We start from the raw sequence: 7,845 nt of genomic DNA on the forward strand, positions 1-7,845 counted from the left end.
CAAAAGTGATGTGGACTGACTGTTATTAATTATTGGGAAGGGTTCAAGGATTATATGTTTAATTTTGCGGGTTCCCGGGAAGAAAGTGATGATTTGGTCAGGGCATTTTGGGTGGTCTGGTTTTGGGGGGGAGTGTATTGGGTTGACGTCGTTACATCCCTCTACATCTCCATTCCCCACAAAGAAGGGAAAGGAACTGACACCCTGGTATGTGAAACTCATACGGCGTGCAATTGGGCTCCGCTACACTTAAGGGGTACACACTGGTCCTTACTGGTCAAACAAGCCCTCGGGGTGATTACTGTGTATTTTCGTATATTATCTACGGGAGCGAAGCCCAGTTTTGTCACGACCTATGGGATGGAAGGGGATACGCCAGTTGGACGGAATGAAGGGATGCAGATTTTATGCGGAGTAGGAGGAGGACTTATTGTAGGGTAGGGTGGCACGTTTTGACGTGTTAGGTGGAGTTTAGCGGCGCAACAGTGGCCAGCAATGTGCGTATTCAAAATCTACCTTAATTGGTAGGCAATCAAAAATAACCATGGCTGTATTGAGATAAGCAGGTGATGGAGGGCGTTAGGAATTAGAAACTAAGCGGCAATAAAATAAGCATGTAATCTAAAGTTTAAGGACTGTTGCAAGCCAATCCTAGAATTGATGTATGGTTAAAATGGTTCTTTAATACGCTTAGCAATTACTTCTAAGGCGATTGCGTGATGGCTGATTTCTTGGCGTAGCTCAAGGATAACAGGAATATTTCTTCGGCGAACATATTGTTCCCATTATGAGTGAGATATCGTGAATGTTTTCATTTTTTACTTGCTATGATATTGAGATTACGATATATTATAACGGTTTTTATACTGAAATACTCATCATATATTTACTTATCTTTTCTTTAAGTCACCATAAGCCTTCGTACAATATGAGCATTGTTCATTTTAAAAACATTGTTCTCCTAATGTCCTTACTATCGTGCCATTTTCTTCCAAATTGTATGAAATATAACTAGCCTTAATGTGCGTGTATATATGCCCTTCCACTTTCATATCCAACTTATTTTTCCTGTTTCCTTAAAACCTTAGTGCTTTATTTTCCTGACAACTAACTCTCATCCGATCTTTTTTATCTTTCTTCTGCAGCAGTCCCCAAAACGAAATCGATGGCCATTACCTGGCAGCCTTTTCTTTGGAGTGACTCCAGGAAAACTGTCACTTTTTAAGAAAGGGAATGGACGCCGAGGCTTCAGCATTTCAATCATTGTGAAACTTATCTTTCTGCTATCAGTATTTATTTAAGAATGGCAAGCAATATTCGGCAAACGCGTGGGCTGAGCAATCGCGGCACCGAAAAAGCCCGAGGCGTCGGTCGCGTCGTGGAACGGGGAGGTCCACGCCCACAGCCACGCGGCGAGAAAGCGGTGCTGCACCACCGAGAGTGATGGATTGACGGCGGTTGGCGCGGGGCCAACCGGCGTCAATGATGGAAACACGTGAATTACTTGACACATTCCATTTGTCACGAATCGATAGATGAACTTTTTCGTCTACTTGCACATGAGAACTTCCTTCGGTCGGTCAACTCTCTCAACAATACTGCCATACTTAATTGGGTAACAAGCTATTCCGAATATTGAGACTCAAAGGAACGTTTTCCTTGGCTTGGTTAAAAACGCAGTGGTTAAAACTGTGGGGTTTTTATTGCTGTTGGGTTAAAAAGAGTTTGCGTCAGGAATGATGTGTGGCTATAGTTCCGAGACCGCCCAATTATTTCGACTGCAGACTTGCCCTCACTGTCCTCAATTCGTTTGAAGAAATGATTTCTAAAACTTATTCCGTAGTTCTTGGACCCCACTGCCCTGTGATAAATGAAATTTCTGTTCTTCGTTTAGAAAAATCATTAAAAATGGTGAATAAAATGATTTTATGAATCAATTATTATGACCGAACTCCTGGACCAGCGGATTCATAAAATACGTCATGAATCAATTAAAAAATATAACTGAAATAGATATCCGTTACTTTTCTATTCATTCATGTTTTTGTAAATTGTAAGACAGATTAGAGTTACTTTATAAAGAAATTAATTTAAATAGGAGAGCAAATAAATTGAGTTTAAAAGACATCCATGACAATTGCTAAACATACAGCAATCTTATGATAATGGCAATTCATTCAGCTTTGTATCTAAAAGCTCATTGCTCTAAAATACAGGGTCGCACCCAAAAGTGGTAGGACTGATTTTGTTACAAGAATTTTATTGACGATATACTTACATCGACTTAATAATCTTCAAAGTATGCTCCGTGAGCTACTACACACTTAGTATAACGTTGCTCCCATTCCCCGTACGCCCGCTGGAAATTTTCTTTGGGGATGCCGTTGATGACCCTCGTCGAAGCCTCTTGAACGGCCTTTATCGAGTCAAAACGTCGTCCTTTGAGCTGTCTTTTCATCAGGGGGAAGTAGAAGAAGTCTGGTGGTGCCAGATCGGGAGAATAGGGCGGGTGCGGCAACGTGGCAACGCCGTATTTGGCCAGGAGCTGTCTGACGACGAGCGCGCCATGGCACGGCGCGTTGTCATGATGAAGCACCCAGCAGTTTGCGATGGCCGGTCGGACTCCTTTCACGCGTTCTCGGAGGCGGGTGAGCACCTGCACGTAAAAGTTCGCATTCACAGTCTCCCCAGGTGGGACAAACTCCTTGTGAACCACTCCATGACGGTCGAAAAACACAATCAACATCGTTATGATTTTTGATTTGCTCATGCGAGCCTTTTTTGGACGTGGGGACGCGGAAGTGTGCCATACCGCAGACTGTCTTTTCGTTTCGGGGTCATATTGAAAAAGCCATGTTTCATCACCAGTTATCACATTGTCCAAACAATTTTCATCTCGGTGCAAATTGGCTAACACTTCTTCGGAAATGCGCACAGCGTTGCCTGTTGGTCGACACTCAGAATTTTCGGCACCATCTTGGCGCACACCTTGCGCATGGCCAAATCCTGTGAAATAATGCGTTGGACGTTGGATGCAGACAGACCCAACTGGTCTGCAATTTCTTCACTGGTTAAGCGTCGGTCTGTGTTCAGCAGTGTCCTCACTCTGTCCACATTCGTGTCGGTTCTTGCCGTCGACGGCCGTCCGGAGCGATGGTCGTCTTCAACGAGCTCCCTACCCTCTTTAAAAAACTTGTGCCACTCAAATACTGTGGAACGGCTTAAGGCAGTGTCCCCATAAGCCTGCTTGATCATATCGAGGGTCTCAGTTTCCGTCTTCCCGAGTTTTGCACAAAACTTCACGGAATAACGTTGCTCTAAATTCAGATTCATTTTGTTTTTCGACGCGGACAAAAAACTTGCTTCACTAAAAACGGTGTCCTCACTCAACGACAGCCCGTAGGCGACCGAGGTTGGTGTAGGTCTGTTGCTAAGAGCCCCCTCCACCTTACCCTGCCAGGCAGACCCCCCTCTCCCGCCCCGTTCGCGCCAGAGAAAATCAGTCCTACCACTTTTGGGTGCAACCCTTTATGAGGTTTCGGACGTACATCTTTGAAAAAGCCGAAAATACCAAAGAGTGATTTTAATGGTAATTGGGACTACTTCTCATAATCATTCATATTAACAATATTTTATCGCGATGAAATGCATTTGTACCCACTATCCTAGGTGTGGAATTCTATGAGGACAAAAGTGTAAAATAACTTTGATGGTATGAACAGGAAGAAGCGTAGCGAGTACCATTGCGTAGAATAGCTCCAGCCAAGTACGCGTGTTTTGCTGAAGAAGCATCTAATATCCTCAATGAATATTACTGCTACGGACAAGGTTAAATAGGTAAATGCGCAAAGATAGTCGTAAGAAATGTGGCCCTTTTTGGATCAGAGTAATGGACCACTGGGAAGGCGGATCAGAGAAGTTACCTAATGGAAACCTTCGACGTGCGAGTTCGGAGGTGGATGCTAAACGGTATTTCAGATGAAAAATGATGAAGTACTATATACTGACGAGTAGAATAATAATATGCTCGTATATTAATATAAAATTCTATTAAAAAAATAACCGTATGGGCTAAGCGTACCTTGGGAGAATGGATTCAGATTCAGATAAAAATCACAAAGGGAACGAAAGAAGGAAAGTCATCGCGAGGAAGATTACCAATGTGTTAAGCTTCCCTCGGATGGCGTCCGTGTGAGAGCCGCACGGAGACGCGAGCACCGCACAGGCGCAGCATGACTTGAAAGAAATGACATGAAAGTTACGGAAGTGAAGGCTTATTTCGAGGCTAGGTATCAATAGGAAACTAAGACGAGTGGGGTGAATAACTTTTATCTTTCCCTGAATCATTCCTAATTTTGTACAATCTTTCCCAGGAATGCAACTGGGAAAAAATTTTTAGGGAATGGTAGACCCATTTCTATGATATTTTCCGTAATCCGATATTAAATAGCATGCATCTAGTTTCATTTTCTCTTTCAAGCATATGCAAGTTCCGGTGTTTAAGTTGAATTACGGAATTTCACGACACTTTTGCTTCCCAACAGTTCGTTTTATTTTTTCCTAGGTTTCTCCATCAGATAACCATGGATCACGAAAGATATGATCATAGATGTGAATGGGAGAAAAAAATGGAAGGACGTGAACCCGGAGTAAGGGAGATGGAAGTGCAAATAGCTAAGCAAGACAATGAGGCGAGTCACTACTATGGCAAAAGAAACAAGGTGTAAAGAGCAGTACAGGGACATTGAGGGTTTACTAAAGAAACGGGGAGGGTAGATGATGGTAGAGTTCCCTACGCCAGTTATAGTTTCCCAGGAAGATCTGGTACCCGGAAAATAACAAGGGTGGAGCTGCAGGTGCCCAGAGAAGCTTGCCCGGGAATCAAACCCGGGCCATCCAGTCAGTACTCCAACGCTATACCCCTAGACCACCGCGATCTTATATGTGTGTGTATATACATATATATAATATTATATATATATGCAGTAAAGTAAAAGAACTGTAAGGATTTAAGGAAGGAAAACCCGAGACACTGTTAGAGATGTAAAGGGTAAAATATTAATCGAAGCAGATGAGACTAACGAGATGGAGAGAATACATGAATGAACTATACGGTAAGGATAGCCTGCTAATGAACTTGGATATCGAAAAGAAATGTTGATAAGGATAGCTTAGGACCAGGAATACTTTGAGATAAAAAAGGCTTTAAAGGGCAATATGACCTCATTCATAGAGTTTATGAGGGAAGACTTTGAACGGAAGACTTTGTTCGTTCATTGGTGATACTCACTTCAAAAGAGAACAGTAGCTGTTTGTAGGGAACACATGGCCATGAATTTGTGGGCATAAGAACTCATGGTAACTTCATATGAACCATATGTTTCAGTTAACATGCGGCAAAGGTTGATCACAGGATAATTAATGACAGGATGGGAAAGAAAGAAAATTAATACTTCGGAGGAGATCTGTTTGAATTTTAAAGAGGATGAGTACGCGTGATGTCATAGAGATTATGAGATACAGTTCGGCATGAATTGCCGGCTTCATGCATGCATACTGCATTTTCAAACGAATTAATGTTTCGATTCCTCTCCGAAAGGAGGACGCCGAGGAAATTTTCATAAAATCCCTCAAAACGTATTTTAAAATGGAAGTATTTGAACAGCATGAAGCCAAATACCTGTAAGACGACTTGGAGATTTGTATTGCAAAATGTACCAAAATGTGTTACATAACAAATGAAACACGTTTTGTGAAACTGGCACTCCTATGGATAACGTGCTGTCCTCCGGAGAGATGAAAACAAACTATCCAAACTTATCATCCAAACGTAAGGATGCCAAAAGAAGGGAAGGAATTAAAAGGAGCCAACTTGTTATGATAAACTGAGTGGCGTATCCAAAATAGTAAAAGCGCTGGGTTGAGAACTAGTCAAGGAGCGAAGGTTAAATTATAGCTTAATACTCTTGCATAATTAGGATGGATGTCTCTTCAGCAGTGGTGTTGAAAATGTATTGTTACCCCTATCATACTACGATAGGAGAGATCATGTCAAATAAACGAGAGAGATTTAGTGTAGAACAGATATATCTAAGATATCATTTTCTACGAACGATACAATTAGTACATTGCCCGACCGTGGTAGGGGTAAAAATATTCGTGCCAAAATTAGTCTGGTGTGTATTCACCCCCTGCCACGCACTCGAGCAGAGTCGAGTGCCTGCATACTAAGACCTTCTGCAACGTCATCACGACGATGCCCAACTCCTTCGCAGACTCGACTTGGCACCAGCAGACTATACCCTATCCCCAAAAGGGAAATCCTCTCCTCCTCAAAGGACACCACCACCATGGAACCCTTAGTGCCGCCAAAGAACCTTGCACGCGCACCCTTAAGGGACCCTCCGGAATCCGCCTACCAGGGAACCTTCGAGTCGTGGAGAAACCGCTGCCGAAAGTGTGTCAACGCTCAATGGATGTCCTTCGAAGAATTTTGTGGCATTGTAGCAATATCTGAAATAAATATATTTTCCCGATACGTTTAATACAAACCTGGTATTAAGAAGACATAATGAAAGTTTTCAGTCTTTATTTGTTACGCTCCGATTGGGACTAAGGTAATTATGGGTTAACATGAAATGATAGAGTGACGTAATTTTAAAAGTTATGCGAGTATATTGTTCCCCAGCTTGAGGCGCAGGCAGATAAAATGGGTTACGCCCATTAAATAAATGTATCGCGATGGGGCAGGGAAAGTCATTCCTTTATTTGAAATGCACTCTATTGTGTGCGCCCTTTTTCGCCTATCATAATGAGAATGCCCAGGAGTGCCTGTTCCCCGGTATTTCGTCATCACCGTCAACGGACACGCGAGGTCCTTTGCCTCGGCGACCCACTCCGTTTTTATCGCTAAGTTCAGCAAATGAAGATCACTCTCCCTCTCTAACGACACAACCTCTCCCTCATTCTCCTCTTTTCTTTCTCAGTGTGGGAGCATTTTACGTAATCGGGCCCTTCTTGCTCGCTTCCTCTTAATACTTTTGTTTTGGAAATGTGAGGAGGGATTGCTCACCTCCCGACTGAAGAGAGTGTATCGGCCTCACACCTCTTTTCCCGACACGCAGATTCATCTCATGCCACGAAGACGCAAGAAATGTCAGTGTGTGTTACCCTGTTGAAAAAATGCTTTTGAAAACTTTTTTTTAACCTGTCATTCTTATTTAAATGTGACCGAATTCAAGACGAGGCATTGCAACGCCCACTTTCTATTTTTTCGTCGGAGGTACGGAGAATGAGACATGGGTGATTTTCCCGCTGTGACCTTTTTGGGAAATTGCGAGGGTCATTCAATAAGTAAAGACGCAAAAGGTCAATGACTCAAAAGAGCTCATCGGAATCTTACAAAATTTGGGCCATTTTTCAATGTAATTGTCCCCAACATTTATGCACTCCTCCCATCTTTCTTGTGGCTTCCTAATTTCTTTGGCAAATAATTCTTTTTGTTGGTCCCGAAGCCATTGTTGGACCGCTTCCTCGTTGTTGGCTAATCTTTTTCCACGTAAGGTGTATTTGAGTGGTCCAAACGGGTAAACATTAGATGGAGCAAACTGTGGACTGTACGCGGGATTAGATACACGACTTCCCAACCGAATTCTTGAAGCTTATCACGGGCCAGCTGGGCCGTACGAGGGCGGTCGTTGTCGTGCTAAAAATTGACTCATTTTGTCAAGAGTCAACGACGTTTGCTTCTGATAGCTGGTTTAAGTTTGTGTTCCAGCATCTCAGATTAGTACTGGCTATTGATCAAGGAAATCGCAGTAGACTGGACCCTGTGAGTCCCAAAAT

The sequence above is a fragment of the Hetaerina americana genome, unplaced genomic scaffold (genome assembly GCF_022747635.1).
Source record: "Hetaerina americana unplaced genomic scaffold, ioHetAmer1.1.p SCAF_4, whole genome shotgun sequence".
NCBI lineage: Eukaryota > Metazoa > Arthropoda > Insecta > Odonata > Calopterygidae > Hetaerina > Hetaerina americana.